Consider the following 18,896-nt stretch of genomic DNA (forward strand, 5'->3'; position numbering starts at 1 on the left):
TTTTTAATTAGCTTAAAAGGGCTTAAATTGTTTCAAATATTTTTTAAAAAGTACGACATTGCTTTCCATATTTCATGTTTTAGAACAACATGTTTAAAACAAATATTTTCTTATTTTTAACTGGCAATGAAAAAGCGTGAAGCGTTCTTTTCCACAACCTGTTTGTATTGCCAAAACTAATTGAACCGTTTATTTCAAATACCAGTCAAGCGACAAAATCTAAAATTTCGGAAAAGCATTTTTACATCCGTATTAAAAATTTTCTATAAGGATTACAATGTTTTAAACTAAAAGGGATGCATTTTTAGGCATATATCTTTCAATAAACAATGTTGTAATCATTATTAAATAATTTAATATGGTAATATAGATGTTTTTTAGAAATTAACAATTTTGTCGCCTAATTGGTTTTTAAAGCAAACGATTTAATTAAGAAAAAATAGCTTTCAAATCATTTCTTTATGATCAGAATTATTGATCTGTGTCACAATTTTTTTTTTAAATCTGTATTTATATGTAGTAACTCTTAAACAGCACTTTTTAAATAAATCGATGCAATTAACCTTTTTCTAAGAAAGACTTGCCGTACAAAAGATACAAGTTTTCGACACATAGTTCAATAGCAAAAACGATCACCTCCTCAAGCGCGTAAGAAATATTCTTCAAAAGATGGGCTCATCGAATGCTTTCTCAGAGACAATAGCCATCGTAATAGAGTCGAAAATATTTCTTGCTTCTTCCCATTCGAATCAAAAGTTTATTCTTTTACTCCATTCCGAAATCCAACCTCCTTTTCGCTGCCGCTAAATCGATCGTCCTTCAAAGCAGAAACACAAGCGATTTGCCATTAACGATTTGCCATCTGCCCCACTGGAAACAAGAACTCACAATAAAGAACCGAACTGACGTAGATTACAATCTCAGTAGCAGATAGTAGAGTATATTGAATGTAGAAGATGTCGTTTAGGACGACATCTTGATGTTTTGGAAGACTGCTACCACATAGAGGTGACCTAACCCCACTAACCTTAGACGTGATTTCTCATTGCCACAACGTGATACATTAGGACCTGAAAGAAAGCTCGTTTAGGATGTTGTCCCATTTCTTTTCCGTTGACGATTGAACTGCTTTTTGAAGTTTCTACTTTTCCTGAGAAAACGTTAGCTTTGGGGGAAGAAAGCTTGCGAACATTCTTGAAGTTTTTGTTCTCATTGAAATGTAATGATTGCAATTACTTCTTGTTATTCGTTATTATAATATTTTCGAATGTGAGACAAATTATTTGCTGTTGTGGAAAAAACCTGGATTGTAAATGAAAGCAATAAAATATTTTGAATTGATTTTTTAATGTACTGAACAGTCGCTGTGTATTTTTATTTCAGTTGTTATTGCAGAAACGAATTTTACAAATAACTTTTGAAGTACGTCTATACGTTTCTTTGGTTTGGGTTAATTACCCAAACTACACAATAACTGATATACTTAGAATAGTTTTACTTTTTACTAAAAAGGAAATTGCCTTATTTAATTCATATTGTGCTGTTTACTTGTATTAGAAGAAATAATTTAATTAATTTTGTGAAATATTTTAAATTATCGAGTTATTACGTTTCTTTGTACGCTCCAGAAGTACAAGCTCCCATACATAATTTCGTTTAAACTCAATGCGAAGAAGCTCCAACGCATCTCAAAAGCATTACCATAAGAACGTTTGCTAATCGAACGTTCGTACCTGATGCTGGTTTAAGAAAAACAAAGCAGAGACGCTCTTGAAGCCAACACAAACACGAAAGGAAAGACAGAAACGAAGTCTAGAACATTTGTGATAGAGTGCCTACTAGTAACATAATTTTAAAAATCATTCTTCACCTTCAAGTTTACCATATTCCTTGGCTATGTCTATATTAATGAGCTCTCCATTTTCTCTTTCGCTTTTAACGTGACGAATGGACAAGGAAAACCAGTACGCAGTGCAAGTTCAAGCAATTCAATCGTTAAAGACATGCAATAACGTATGCCTTTCATTCCCATCAAGTCATTTTATCTTCCTTTTTGTCACTTTGAAAGCAAAACAAAAAAGGTCAGCAGGTCAAAGTTGACATAATTTTTATTCACAGAAGTGTGGAATTAATATTTTATTTTGAAATATTTTTATTTGCGCTAAAGTTACTAAGGGAACATTTTAGTTTAACTCCTCTTGCTACATCCTCATTCACTCAAAATCAATTTCAGCCATTACTTTCAACTATTAGTATGATCGATCAACTTGATGAGTTTTTATTAATTTGCTTATTGTCTCTAAACGGACTACAAACATTCTACACACATTTTCAGGGTAAAATCAACTAAATTGTTAAAATACAATAACTTTACAATGCAACCGAACTGCATAGTTTCTATTTAGGAAAAAAAAGAGGAAAAAGAAATGAAATTGAAAAAAAAGGGTTGACATTTCTGAATTCTTTTTTTTCTAACAAAACAAGTTTAAAATAAGCTTTTTTGTTACGAGTGCTTTACGAGCTCCAAATAAAGTAAGTTTAGAACAGCTACTAAGACACCTTTCGAATAAATTGTTTGCTACCGTAAACGAAGCGCTAACAGTGTTTTATCTGATTAATTTCTTTCATGTAATTCATGATAAAATGCGCTTCTCGTTACTTTATAACTAGGAATGAATTGCCCTGATTTACAATTAGTTAGTGGTAATTCTCGTGTGATTCTATTTTTAATAATACTTTAGACTCATATATTATAGTTTTTCTTAAAAATATAAATCGACAAATCAACCACACTTAGGCTTTGAAACAATGTTTGTCAGTCCTTTTTTCCCTTGCAAACCCTTTCTGGAATTTGAAACCAATCGGCGAATTCCTTGTAGTATAATAACAGTTAAAAAAATATAACTTCGAAGAAAAATTTTTCTCATGGGAAAATTTCAGGAATTTGAAAACAATCATAATAGGAATTAAAAACATGAAATAAAATATCTTAATGCAAACATGAATATGAACTAGAATGATTGTATGGAATCATGTCTATGAAATCAATTCAACAAACCGACTTACTTAGTTATAGTGTTGAAAAAATCTTTTGTGTCGGAATCGTTATTCAATTGAAATTATTTCCTAAAATATAATTTCGAAAATCTAGGGTGCCGTATGAAAGTTGGCACTCTCAGCTTCAGTCAGATGACAGCTGCCTCTGGCTCGATTATTCACTTTTCCTGACTGAGGAGTTCTAAAAAGAACGTAACTGGAAAGGAAGTGATAACCGGGCTGTCTGGTGTATTGCATGTAGTAATATTACGTATTTTTTCACTAATTTTTTTTTTTTTTTGAGCTTTAAACTATTAGTAAAGCTTGGCCACGTAGAGATGGCGGATGACTCTGAAGTGGTAACATCATTTGTATCATTTGTAATAGGTAGAATGAGACAGAAAGCGCCGAGTAGTAAGAGGCGCATTCTCGCTAATCCTATCAATTACAAAATACTTACAAACAACCTTTTACAAATAATACAAACGATATTTTCGCTCAAAAGCTCATCTACCATCTCTCCGTAGTCAAGCTTTATCTTTACTATGCATCCTATTTTGACCATTTTTGCAACTGGAAGTAGTATGCATCTAAGACTAACGGTTGCGAAAATAAAAGTATTGTAGGTTATACGGGAACACGCTGTATACGTCAGGTGTAAAATATGAGGTAGGTATGGTTTTTTTTTTCTTTATATTGTACTTGAAATGGTTGTTACTTTATTTCAACTAATTTACTGAAGAAACAAAACAAACCAACTGTTCTAAAAAACTAAAACGTATACATGCATTGTGTTGTCTTGGTCGTTCAGATACTTAAATATAGCCTCATAACCAATATTTGAAAGAAATGTTTTTAGACAAAACATTTTCTTCAAACACATAACTATTATCTCAAATGACCTTTTCCAGTGCCATAAAACCTGTAATGGATTTTGGAAAGATACTCGTTTTTTCCAACGTTGGAATTAAAACTTGGTCTTTTACCCTTTTTCTTTTGATATGAGCCTCATTTTCTCTTCCCTATTAAATCGATTGCATCCAAAGGAAGAAACACAAGCGATTTGCCACTAACGGTTTACCATCTGCCACAATGAAATCAGAAATACTCAATAAAGTAAACTACCTTATATTAGATATCCGGTAGTAAAAGTATAAGGAAGTACCCAAAATAAGGGAGACATTAAAAAGGACAATTTGGGAATAAAGAACCTTGTTACCTTGCAAAGGCGACAGAACCACAATAACATTAATCACTGTTGTGTCTCAATACAATCATATGATTCATTAATTCTTAAGTGACATTAGTGCTTTATTATATTCTAGTTAGAAGCGCAATCTCTTTTGTTTCTTTTGAGATTTTATATTGGGGTACGCAGCTGTCGTTTTTCTGCTAATTCTATTGTGGTGTATATAAACGTGGTTTTATTTTTTTAAATACTTGATGAATTGATATGTTGTTCATGTGGAGATGTATTTGGAATTGCATTTTAAAAGGTATAAGGTAGACCGGGGCACGTTTATGCATGGAATACGTTTACGCAGTGCTCTTTTTCGAAAACGAGTTATAACTGGAGAGTCAACAATCATAACAGATTGATGCTGCTCCGCAGCAAATATTCCCACACGTTTTAAAACATCAGCTGAGCTTCGGTCTAGCATGCGGAAAACTAATCTGCTTTCTACCAAATGGAGTACCTTTTGTGTTGAACGTTTTGAAGCGTATTGTAAATAAATAATATTTGGTTAAGAAAAAAAACAAATATATATAATTACAATCATTTTAATATTTTTCAAAAGTAGACTTGCCCCGCTTTCAAAATAAACGAATGATATATTGACGGCTGCGTTTAAATATGATTAATGCTTAGACATAAAGTTAATTTGATTATACGTGACTATAAGAGAAAATAGTTAAGTAAATAAAAAAATAAGTGTCGAGAAACTTTTTTTTGTTTGCTTTGAAAAGTATTTTACGCAAAGAAAACTTTCTCTCAATGTCACATGAAAATGATGTAATGGTGTTGGTTGTTACTTTACAGTTTAGGATAGCTCTCTCCTGCTTACGCTTATCAAGTCCCAAAAGGTCCCAAAGGTTCAAGTGCCCCCCCCCCCCACAAAAAACATCTTTGGTCTCGGAAAATACAAAATACATTCATTCACAAAGTCGAAAATTTGTTTCAGAAACGATAATATGTGGATTCAATTAATAACACTGGTAAAAAAAGGTTTCTATTCCTCAAAACCTAAGTGGTTACTTTTATATTTAAAGAGGTATTGAAAAAGAGTAGAACATTAAAAATATTCATCAACCCACAGATTTTAGAAAAATCCAACATCTTTAAAATCTCAATTTAATGACTTTTAATCAACTCATATACAATATTTTTGTCATTTACCATTTTATATAAATAATTACAAAGCTTAAAACTAATATAACACACACAAAATATATATTCTTCAAATACCTATAGAAGAACGAATGATTTTTTAAGAAAAAAAAATAATGATATTTGTAAAAATATTCTTAAATTTCATACTTTATGTAGCTGTTAAATGCCTTAACTGCGGATTCTCTCTTATGGACACTATCACAAGCTTCTCTAATAAGATTCCAACAGTAATCCCAAACATATTAGGAGTGAACTATCCTTGATATTGCACATCAACTGAAGAAATATATTGGTGCAAGCGCTTCCTATGCTCGTTGCTCACAACTCCAGTACTTTCAGGAGAAAAATTTAAGCGAGATTCCAAAAAAAAAAAAAAAAAAAACATGACATTGAACATTTTAATTTTCTGTAACTTTTTAACAAGTCTTTATTTACTTTTTCATATTCAGGACTTCTATTATTTCCTAAGAATTGTTGAACATTTGAACAATTGAAACATTTTGAAAATCAAACCATGCTTCAAAATTTTGGTCCTTTATAAGCTTTATTTTTTACGGATCAATGAAATTACCCTCCTTGATTTTTGCATAAGTGAGTCATGGGAACTGTTCCTGCAAATATTGAAATCTGCACACTTTTTTAGCAATTGCTTTAACAAAATTCGTCATTAATTCCTCTTAATGTGTGAAGGTGGGATACTATTTTTTTAAAAATCAATTAGAGAAACGTTTAGGGTTTTGCCTGCAATATATAGTTTGCCCTCTGGCAATTTCTGCCTTATGTAGTGTTCATGATTCGCCCTGCTGTCCCACTTGCACAGCAATAACAGTATATTGTATATTCGAGTTTCAGACCAATGAGAATGTCAATTACTTTAAAAACTTTACATATGCTCCAATTATGATGCGAGTAGTCAATTTCATGAAGGAGTACCTTCATATTTTCGTCAGATTCTTCCAATATCCAAACATGAAATATGGGAATATATGGCCAGGTGAAAAACAACTTCAACAATCGTGATCTTGCGAGAAACCGAAATGATATGAAATGCCCAGTGCCATCTGCTCAAGTTCGCAAACATAAAACTTTGCAAAGTGAATTCGGTTTCTACTCTCTTGTTCCATACTCTATTGCTGTAATGAGTAAAAAATATGGTTCTCGATCAAATGCATCTAAAAGAAAAATGTAGTAAACGTATAAATGAAATTTCTGAAAATTGGTGTGTGTGTGTGATAGAAAATTTCTGCAAACATATTATTTTTCAGCACCTTAAAATCTATAAGAAACAACCAAAGTACATTGAAGAACAGAAAATTCGTTAAAATTTGTTTTTGAGTGTAATTTATAATTTTTGATTGGAAATTATAGAAGTTTTATAAAAGTATCAAATGCAATCGTCTATTTTCTTAACTTAACTAAATCTAACAGATAGATAAGTAGTATTTTCATTTGCAGTTCATCAGAAGTTTACTTCCAGCAGAAAGTAAGGCTCTTTGTTTTGACCTTAACTTTAGAAGGATAACACCAGACAAAAATTCAGTTACATCATATGTATTCGATTAGGTTTTGTTTTGTATGCATCCGAAAAAGAGAGAGGAGAAAAAAACTTTTGGAAAAACCCAGAGATTCGTTAGTCCAATAGTGGTGCGAGTATCTTTCTTTACCTGATTATAGTTTCCTCTTTTTTTTTATCCAATTTCATGTTTCTTTTGATTTTTTTTTTTTTTTTTTTGTATTTTTGTTTTCTATTCGGAATCCCTTGGTTTCTTTGTTCTCTGACCGTTTCGATAGGTCAACAGATGGAGTATAGAAAAAGTAAGTAAAAAACTCTCTTTGTTCCAGAAGTTAGAAGTTTTTCTAGTCAATATTTCTTCTTAATGTTTACTTAGTTTATTTGAATGTATTTTTTACAATTGTGTAATTTTATTTGCGCATGAAGCAAAACACCTTTTTTCCCAGTATAATAAATAAATAATTAACAGTAAAATAATTTTTTTTAAATACATCAAAAACCCTGTTTATTATTAAGTTGAAGCAATTATGATTATTTAATGACAATCAAGAATACTTGTATATTCAAAGTAAAAGGAATATTACATGTAATCCCTCGGTGAAAAAAAAAAGGTGATTCCTTTCAAACCTAAGTGAAATAATTTTGCACGCAAAAACATACAATAAAATACCTAGTTAAATGTTAAACGTCCAAAGCTAAAGCTCTTAAAGGTAATCACAATCTGATAGGCAGTAAAATTGTATACGAGGCGTTATTTTAACGTAAGGTCCGTTTTGAAATCAAAAAAGAACGAGAACAGATACAGCAAAGAAATTTATTGCACAAATATTTACCACCCTTACGCTATTTTTTTGACATTGCTCCCGGGATTTTCCAAGCATTTGTCGTTGCGTGATACAGGTTTTTGTATACCTATTCGTACAAAGTTGCCACCTGTGTAATCAACCATGAGGACTCTTACAGGGCTCTAGCTGGGACGTTTTTAAACATCCTCTGGTTTGCCTCCAGCTCACTCGCAGCAACTTTCATTAGTTTCAACATCTAAAGTCTTTCCTAGGTGGTCTGCGGCACAACAGCAATAACGAGCTCAGAGAACATGGTACCCCATGGTTGACTACACAGGCGGAAATTTTCTACGAATAGGTATACAAAAGCCTGTAAAACGTTATGAAACATGCTTCGAAAATCACAGGAGCAATGTTGAATTATAGCGTAAGGGTGGTAGATTTTTGTGCAATAGATTTCTTTGCGTTGTTATTGTAACTGAAAATGTTTAAGAGACAATCTGTAACATTTGAAACATGTAATTAAAAATACCTTATGCAGCTTGTTTTTATCTTATTTTTCGAAAGAATCAATTAAGAAAAAAAAAAGGGAAATGTCTAATGATCTTTATTTCAACATTCACTCATACAAGTATGCATTTTTAGTTCAGTTTAGTAAGGTTTCATTTTGATAGTAAATTAAAACTGCACTTCAAAGTAGCACAAAAATTGCATTGTTATACCCATTTCAAATTTTTAATTAACCTATGCAGCAATTATTATGATATATTTATAACTACGTGTCTTTTCCTAAATGTTATTTTTTGTGACTTTCAAGAAATCATGCGTTACTTCAGTGCATTAAACTATTTTCAACGATTAAGTTCAAATTTAAAACAAACTTTGTTTTGCAATGTACAAAACCAAATTGCGATTATTTAAACGGAATTCTAAAAGCAAATTAAAACTAAGAAATGTAGTTTTATCAAAGTGTTATAAATTTACATGTATAGTGCAAAGTTACTGAGTATTAATTTACTTTTAAGGCATTTTTTTTTTCAATTTTACGCCTTATTGAAATTGTTATAACATCTTAAAAAGCATTGTTTTTAATTCGTAATTTAAATCTCTTTAAAAAAAAAATCACGTAACTATTTATTCGTGCAACAGCTTTTTGGAAACTAACTTTAATCAGAGAAATAAATATAAGTACTCTAGATATCTAAATTATAAATTTACGACAGTTTTTTCCAATGTAAGTTCAAACTAAGAGAAGAATTTTTTTCTAATTCATGATAAGATTTTTTTGTTGCTTATTTTTTCAAAAAGTCATCTATTTACAAAAAAAGTAAATAAATAAATAAATAGAGAAAATAAACAAATAAATAAAAAAAATCAATCAATCAGCTTGAAATTTATAAAATTAAGTTTTGAAAAAATCATGAAATTCGTTTTGCCAACTGAAACATCTCAGAAATTTACTTTTTACCTTTAAAAAAATCTTTCGACGTTCTTAAAAAACTCATAAAGCCTGCTATTTATAGGTGTTTTTCTTTTATTTTTTGCTGCACCATTTCTAAAAATATGTATGCCTAACTGAAGAATTACTTGAACCCCAGATGTTTCATCAAATATCACAAAGCATAGCCCCAGAATAAAATTCAGTCCTTTAGAAACGAAAACACACGTGAAGGAAAACAAAAAAGTGACCTATTTGGCGATTCGAAATCTTATCTTAGTCAAACTTTTCTTTCAACCTTTGATATCTTACAATTGGGTTCATCCTTTATTTAAGAACTTTTGTTCTCTCAGAAAATCCCACGATCGAATGCTAGATATACGCTTAAAAACTTTAAGACAAAAGGTTTTTTTTTTATATCGTGTCAGAAATAATGGCGTTACCACTCAATATTTATATATAAACGTATCGAGGTGAAGGAATCATTTGTCTTAGTCTTCTGGCTCATTACAATCGGTTTTTTTATGAGTTAAGTTAATCAGTGACGTATGAGAACTGGAAGCTTACCTTGTTTCTTAGCTGCAAAGAATACAATCGTGTTTCGGTAAGAATTTGCTGGAAAACAATTTACCTTTTCCATAATGTATCTTTGAAATTTGTGAATCTTGTTTGAGGTCCCTATACGAATCAAAACGAGTTTAATTAACTCAATTTTTCACACGTTTACAATCAAAACAATGTCCATTTTAAACAGATCATTTATTATATATGTAAAGTACTAACACGCTATGTTGTAAAGTACCGAGAATAGGGCAAATTATTGTATGTTCCCGCATTTTGTTGCTTAAATTTTGTATACAGTCACAAATTACTTCTAAATGTTAATTGCACTGTGTTGCATTTTCTTTTTAAAAACAAGTTTTAATTATATTTATGACAGCAAATGAAGTGAGCACACAGAATTCATTTGTATAAATTGTTCTGCTTTTATCTATTTGCTCTGCCAAAAAACTAACGTTAAATGTAGTTTCAATTACTATTAATTTATTTAGACTATTTCTTTTAATATAAACGAGAAATAACACTTAACTACAGAATGATTGGATTTTTGCTTTGATAGATTTAAACTTGATTTTTTAACTTGATTTATAAAAATTCAGTTAAAAGTAATTATAACTTAAGCGCCGAGACTTTTTAACAATATTCCATGCCGCTAGGTTTAAGTAATTTATGCATGTTTTAAACTCGGTCTTTGTAGCGTAGGGAAGAGTGGGGCTAGAAGTTCCGTTTATCATTTTTCTTCATTGAGCTATTTCAAAGGGAACAAATAACCCGCGGAACTTAGAGCCCAGCTCTCACCTACTGCCTTTTAAAAAGGAATTAAAAAACAACAAGTATGTTCCTCTTACATCAGTGTCACTTCTTTTCTACTTATTTTTACACTTTTTTATTTTTAAATATTGCAAATATCGGCTAAAATTATTTTTCCTTTAAATAGGTGAATTTTGTAATACGAACGTTGGTGGTACTTTATTTTTTCTGTATTTTTTTTTCTTACTCCTCCAAAATTATTTTTCCAAATTCTTTATTGTTACTATTGAATCACCAAGCACTGCCTTTTTCAGTGTTCTAGCTAATCTCACAAACACACACACACAAAAAAAAAGTTTGATTTTTTTTTTTTTTTTTTTTGTATATTGAATGCAAATTATGTTTTTTACAATCACGAATTGCGACAGGACCCTTCTCGTTGGGTTTCTTGTTTCTACTAATGGCTTTTTTCGCAACTATATTTTGAATTTAAAACGTCAAAATGCAAATGAATGCGAGAGACTGGAAGCTGGAGTCGGGATATTGGGTGCTGGATACTGGGGGAAAAGGGTTTTGTAAGGTCGAGAAGCTCGTTTATAAATAATCCGATTCCGAGGTACATGTACGCATGCATTATAAGAAAAATAAAATTGAAAGACGGGCATAATTTAACGGTCAGGTGAAAACATGAAGCAATTCGCAAATGCTCAAAAATAAAAAATAAAAAAATATCTGGAACTTTCCCCTTAGGGAGCGTTTCCATTGGAAATGCAATGATTTGGCATAACGCATTAAGTACGCAATGTCAATAGTACGTCTTTATATTAAATTGCAACTGTCTAATAATTTCTTTAAACTATCCTGCTTTCCACGTGATAAAGATTAGATTGATCTGAAATTCTTCGCTTTTGACTTCGGCTAGAAAATCCTTATCGAAGTTTAAATAGAGCCAGTTTTTTTGGTAAATGTAAACGAACTTTTGTGCAATGATTATGTCTTACCTTCGCTACATTATATTTTCTGATGTCTAATATTATTTTAATTAAACTTTTACTTTTGCATACTCTGAATTGTCTAATTTCAATGCATGTGCAATTATGAACACGCTTCATAAATATCATTGTAAGTAATAGCAATGCTTTTTCGCATGCAGCATGAAATGAGTGCGTTTCCACTATTTTCTTCACTTTCAATTAATTTGGTTAAAACTTATTTTTTCTCCCATAAATATATTTAATCCATAATGTTACCTTTTTTGAATAAAAGTAATCAAAATAAAAAATAAAATAAAAGTATATATGAAATTCATATTAAACTCAACAAAATCAATGCACTAAATGTTTGTAATATGTACTTCGTTGCGTTATTTTAAGATGTAAAATATGTACGAGCAAGAAAAAAAATGTTCTGAAAAAGTTTTTTTTTCTGAAAGCAAAAAAAAAAAAAAAAAAAGCTAGCAAGTTGTAGCATTAAAAAAAGTTTTTTCAGACTTCCTTGAAGGGTTTTTCAGAACTTAAATTCCAGACATGGTTACGCGGTAAATTTTTTGTGCAAAGATTTTTTCCCTTCAAATCGTTCAGAGTTTTTTTGTGCAAGACTATTTGAAAGCGTTTCTGTTTGCATATAAAATCATAAAAGCTTTTTGTTTTAGCATTTGATTCCCTGCATATTTTATGTTCTTAAATATTAATGTTTTAAAAGCGAAATACTTAAATTAAATTCTTGAACTCTTAGCTGTTAAACGAGGTAAGTTTCAATTTAATATAATTAATTTAAATAAATTTTAGTAATATATAAAACTAATAGTTTAGTTAAAGTTACACGTTTTAATCTTTGTTTTACAATTACCTTACATATGTTTCTAAAATATTATGATTTAATGTTTCATAAAATCTGTTACTGCTTAAATATATTTATTCTTAAGTTTAATTAATTTTAAATGGTCCATCAAAATGGTAATTATAAATAACCGATCACAAATTCAGCTGTACCAAAGAAAAAGTTTGATTTCATCACCGAATGAAATTTGTAACACCATGCGCAACGAGCTGTCTTAATAATCGCCATTTTCTTTGGTTCTAACTACAAAAATATCAATTGATAATTACATACTGTTTAAAATAAAAGTTTAAAAAAACACTATTTAGTAAATGATTTTAAGCTATGCGAAAAAAACAAACGAATGGCTTGAGTTTTAAATTATAACCTACTTACAAGCCCGGTTACAGACAGCACGGTTTTGGAATCCGGAGAGTACAGTTTGTTCTTAATATAGTTTCATCCGTCTGAAATAGTCAAACACTGAGTGGAAGACAGATGTTCCCTTACTGAAGCAGAGATTACCCTCAAACTGGTAGCTAAAATTAATTTTCCGCACCAACGAGAGTCTGCTAGGAATGGTGCGACTAAACTCGTAAAATGAAGGTAAACCCTATAGGTTTTTAGCTGTACCAGTCTGAAACTAAGACTAAGGAAGAGCTACAACCATATTAATATATAATTATAAATGAATAAACTTGCAGTCCTGTCCCAGCCCTGTCTTAACTTACAGTTCTTTGTGACCTATTTATTTTATAATAACATTAATTAAAATTTGGAGCTTTTTCGCGCACTTAATAGTTAATCAATTATGATCCAAAAGAAAGACCCTGTCAAGACCGAGAAAGTCTTGATTGGGTACTCATACATATGTAGATATCGTCGCCTCAGAGTAACACTAAGACATCGAAACTCAGGAATAACACTAAGCTATCCTACTCTGTTGCTCTGAGGCGCCGATATGAGGTCAGCAAAACTGATATACAGGGTCAGCATGAAATAAGTTCTCCACTTTAGAGGACACTAGAGAGTGTTTTATTCGTTTAGATGATATGAAATTTTAACTGCAAATAATTTAAACGATGCACTTGGGAAAGTCTTAAGAAAAAGGTTTAGTTCATTAAGTCCCCGATGGGTGGCGCTGTGAGTAGAAAGCATTTAATGTGTCATAAAATTTAAGCAATCTAGGAAGCAATGCTATGAAAATTGCTCAATATGGTCACCATCTGGTTGAAAAAGTTTTCTCTAATCGATGAACATTATTCAATGTCTCTGATCGGAGAGAGTCTGTTAGAATTTAAAGAACATGGTTGACTACAAATGTTGTAAAAAGATTAAAATGTATTTTAATTTTATCTGTCGTCAGGCCCGCAAGATTTATCTAAGTATAAGGTGCTGCCCGCGAGTGAAAAAAAGGTTGAACACATTTTTTTAAAAACATTTGTGCGAAAACAACTAATATATATAAATATTTTATATAAAATTTGAATCATGAGGTAAGTTTCTCTCAAAACTTGCTCAAATGCTCTAAGAAAGCAAAAAAAGTCATAATTTTTCAATCTTTAAAAATTACAACACACCGTGAGAAAAAAAAGAAAGTTTCATCTTCCGTTTTTTTTCCTATTCGAACTTCGAGGTTTTGAGAAGTTTTAGAACAAAAACCGAGGAATTCTAGCTTTTGCGTATGTGTTGTAAAACAGCAGTGCGCCCATTCAAGAAGATTGGATCAGCATTTCAATAGTTTTCGGAAGTGAATAGTCGTTTCCGATAAAGTCTCCCGTCACATCAAAAATCATTTGTTGCGAGGAAGCAATTCCCGGTTATTGAGCTCGGCTGTTCCAAAGAGTAGTTCTAGATAGTTTGAAGAATCTCACTGTCTTTCAGCAACGGATGTTTCCAATACTACAAGGTACGATTCCTTTACAAGCAGGTGCAACGGTTTGCTCAATAGATATATTGGATAGAAGTCAATCGGGAAATTTAATGGAAATAGATTTTAAACAAAAGGCTGGAGAAAAGAAGGGAGACTCTCCACAGAGATTCCAAAAAGCAATTATTGTTGAAATTCGAGTCTTAGTTTTGAAACCATTTGATTTTTTTATCATAAAAGCTATGGATATTTTTTGCTCAAAATAGCAATTTGTATTACTACATTTTTGTAAGTTTAGCGCAATGTTTTAAACTTTCTGCAACATTGTCAGTAGATCTGGATTTTAGATTTAAAGATGCGTGCATTTTAGTGGAACAAACATAATTTTATTAAATAAGGGGGTGATTTTTATTAACTCAAGGGACTTTCTTCAAATTCTAATTCTTCGTGCGGGTACAGCTAGTATATATAGATGAGAGAGAGAGTGTATTGGTATTTTAAGATTCATTACTAAATTTTAAGGTAGATTTAACGATACACTTATTTTAAATTTATGTGATTATTACACAATGAACATCTTTTAATCACTCATCTTTTGCATTCAGCTAATTGAAAAAGAAATTTGAAGATAGTAAGTCAGTGGTTTCTACTATAACTCTAAAAGCCTAATTAATGTTTAGTTTATTAACATTATCTTTTAAAAAAATTCGCAGAAGTTATTACAGTGAAACCTGTGTAAGTTGACCACTTGCGGTGCACTACTTACGTGGTCAACTTAAACAGGTGGTCAACTTACACAGGTTGGTTTATATGATAAGGGCTAATTCCGTGCCTGAAAAAAGCGGACAACTTAGACAGGTGGTCAACTTACAAGGGCAGTCAACTTCACAGATTTTACTGTATATACTTTTTGATTTATGCTCACAAGCGCATTACAAATAAAATATAAACTAGCGCTGCTGTTGGCTATTGAGTCTAGAGCGTAAACTCATATCATCTATCTCTGGTTGGGGCTTGAGTTATAAACTTGTCTTGCATTGTATAAATTTCCGAGTGAGATCTCATGAAGCGTCAAAAAGTAAAGGAGCATTTTAATTCTATCATTTATTTAATTAGCACTAGTCCCCTATAGCGACCAACCAATTTGCTATTACATAGCTTAATTATTCGTGTTATTTTAGTTATTTCTCCTATGTTCCCAGTTTTCTTTCTAATGTTCATCCCCAAGTTTTTATTCTGGTTATTTCACTTGTCTTCTGTATCAAAAAAAAAGTTAAAAATTTTAAAAGTTTAAAAAATAGAAACGATCGAATTTAATATTTAAATCAGAACTCTGCAATGCAACACTTATTTCTAAAAATGATTCTTAGAAATTTTTCTATACATCTGTTCAATGTAAAAAGTATGCAACTCTTGAGCTGTAGAGAGGTTGGTCTCTTAAACGATGAAAATAATTTTAAAAATCAAGACATGAAGGGAAAAAGCATGTTTGCTTCTTACCAGTGAAAATTTCAATTTGACACTACACGAATTAATACTATACGCATTAAAGCAAAATTATATAGTATGTATAATTACAAGAGCATGAAGCATAAATGTTTCAGGAAAGTTAAACGATAAGTTGGAACTTTATTATTTTCATAGGTTCTGTAATAAATTTTTAACGTTTGTAACAAAATTATGCAAATTTATAAACCTCACTAAAACGTTTTTAGGCAATTGAAAGAAATGTAACCGAAGTAGTCAAACTTTTCATTTTGTGACTATTGTCATGCCATTAAACAGCAGGATAAATTTACAAATATCGCAGTTAGTATGTTTTGTTTCACACTAACCAAAACACCAATTACGTTTTAAATAAAGGTGTTTTATGTTGCTCATTTAAATATCGTGACATGAAATCAAAGACTAAGTAATTTTTGTCACAAATGCTTGCCACCATTCCTTTTCAAAAGAAATATTTAGCGTTCGTGCACCAGTTCTGCCTCGCTGCATCAGTTGTGACTATTTTCATTTTTACACTAGAAAATACTGATAGTATTGAGCACAGTGACTAATTCAAAAGCTTATTTCATTAGTTGCGGATATTTTTTTTAAAATCTTCTTTGATTGCTGCATAATGTTTCCTTTTCTAGTCTAGGAGCAGGATGCATTCATCTGAATACCTACGTGAAAAACGCGGTATAGTTAGCTCTGACTGTTAAAAGTTTTTTTTCTTTTTTTTCTACTTCACCAGCAATATTTTTTACTTTTAACCATTCTAGTCTCAAACTTCAGATTATACGTATTTCAAACCCTCTGACTTTTGATGATAATTTTTGAACTATAGTGACTACACTCGAGACTTACTGACCATAGATAATTTTAGCTTGGCTTGACTTTTACACGCAACTTTATATGATTCAGTATAGGTTGGCGGCATAGACACAATGAAATATTAAAAAAAAAAAATAAAGTTAACAAAATCCAAAATTTGGTATTCTTTACTTCCGTATTTTTTAATGAGTATTGTGAACCCAAAAAAGAACTGCTACTATAATTGTCTTGAAAAATAAACCTCTCCTACTTTTACAGAAAAGCTCTTCCAATCAAAGAAAAGTTTGGGGAAAACTCCCAGATCTCTAGCTTCACCTTATCCGTTGCAAAACAGCGGTGCGCCCATTCAAGAAGATTGGATCTGCATTCCAATAAACTCCCGAAAGTGAATCGCTGTTTCCGATAAACTCTCCCGTCACATCAAAAATCATTTGTATGAGCAAACCATTCTGGGTTATTGAGCCCGACGTCGGTGTCCAAGTAAGTCCGAAGAATTCTCCAGCACTTTGTGTCGGGATGTTTTGAATGGGAGGATGTTCCCTGCGTTTTCTATGTCGAGTAATCGATTTGTTCGACAGAGGGTCGTGGAAGAATAGGAATCGGATAATTTGATGGAAATTGAATTTAATCGATGTGATAGATTAAAGAATTCTTTCCGATTTAAAGCACTTAGGGAAAATAAATTACTACTTATTGTCGTTTGATGAGTTTTCCTAGGGAATTAATGAGAAAGTAATAGCTACAAAGTAGTTTGCTTTTCAAACTGTACTGTTTTCTTTCGTTGAATATTTTATGATAAAGTTTCAAAGAAAAATGTTTTTAAAGCTATTTTTGACTTTAAGTGTTACATTGTTTATTTTTTAGTGTGCTTTTGAAAATGTACTGTTTTTATTCACTTAACACCTCATGATAAAGTTTCAAAGAAACATGTTTTTTAATCTCCTTTTGACTTTAAATGTTACGTTTTTTGTTTTTTAGTTAATATTAGCAATAAAAGAAATATATTTTGGTTACGCATTCATTTATTGAGTAATTCATTTACATTACCTTACATACTTATTTTCTTATTCATTAGCAATTTTACTCACTCATTTATTGTTTTAATTAATTTATTAACTTATTTATTCGTTTACTGTTTAGTTATTTATTCATTTAGTCATTGATGCATTTACTTATTCATTCATTTGATACAACATTTTTCATGATCAAATAGAAAATATTTCACTGAGAAATATTTTGTTTTTCTCTTTGCCCCATGAAAAAAAATGTATTTTTATTTTCAAAACAAATCTCCCATTATTTCAGTCTTGAAAGTTTATATTATCCTAACTTAATCTCACATTCACCTACAACATACTTTTTTCTTAGTTTTCTCAAATTATAATTGCAGAACATGTTACTAGAACGTTTGTAAGCTTATTCCTACACGATAAAATTAAGTTATATTAATGTCAGAAGTATAACTAATTTTTTTTTTTCAACCACGTTTTACGCCTGTGCAGTCAGCAGAAATGACCATAAAAGTAGTACGCAACCGAAGGATGAAATTTTTGTTGCTGTTGCTCTCAACCAAAACCCAGCTGAACTGGCCTATTTTTTGCAAAAATATACAATTAGAACGTATGCGCACTAATGCTGACGTGAGACCATTATCCTATATTAATACCAGAAGCAGAAGCAAACTCACGCTTCACGACTGCGCACTGTCAGCAGCAATGATAATGGGAGTAATAACGGCAATCGAACGACGAAATTTATCCTACTGTTTGATCCCAACATAAACCCACCTCACTATACCCAGTTTATGCTTTAAATGATATTGGTAGAATCCATGTCAATTCAACAAGGGCTGTAACATGATGGCATCGGATTTTTTTGAGTTTAACGTATGTTAAAATTCATAAAAAAAATAAGAAATACTTTTTTTTTTTTTTTTTTGCCCCAATAAATTCATAGGCCGAGATGCAGGCAGCCAAAGATCGCGGTTCTGTCATGATTTCTCACTTTGAATTTTCGTCAAAATCTTTAAAGTACATTATCTCAGGAACGGTAGAACATATTTTGTTGCGGATTGTTTTATTTAAAAGGATATTTTTTCTTGTTTAAAAACATATGAATTCTACCTATGACATGGATTCTACCTATTGTAAAATAGAGCATGCATTAAAATATTATTTAACAAGACTCGTGTTAAGTGAAAAATTATCAAATAAGCTTTGCAATAAGAAATGATTGAAGTGAAAAACCAACGCAAATAAGTCACAAATAATCCAAAAAATACAACACATAGGTGTTTCGAGGCAACAATGGAGCCTGCAAGAAAATCTTGGGAGAACTGGTGAACATACTGAGTTTTTTCCACTGATTAAAAGGCTCCATTGCAGCCTTGAAATAGCTATTGTCCGTTCTTCAGGAGA

This window comes from Uloborus diversus, chromosome 10, assembly GCF_026930045.1.
Source record: "Uloborus diversus isolate 005 chromosome 10, Udiv.v.3.1, whole genome shotgun sequence".
In the NCBI taxonomy this organism is placed as follows: domain Eukaryota; kingdom Metazoa; phylum Arthropoda; class Arachnida; order Araneae; family Uloboridae; genus Uloborus; species Uloborus diversus.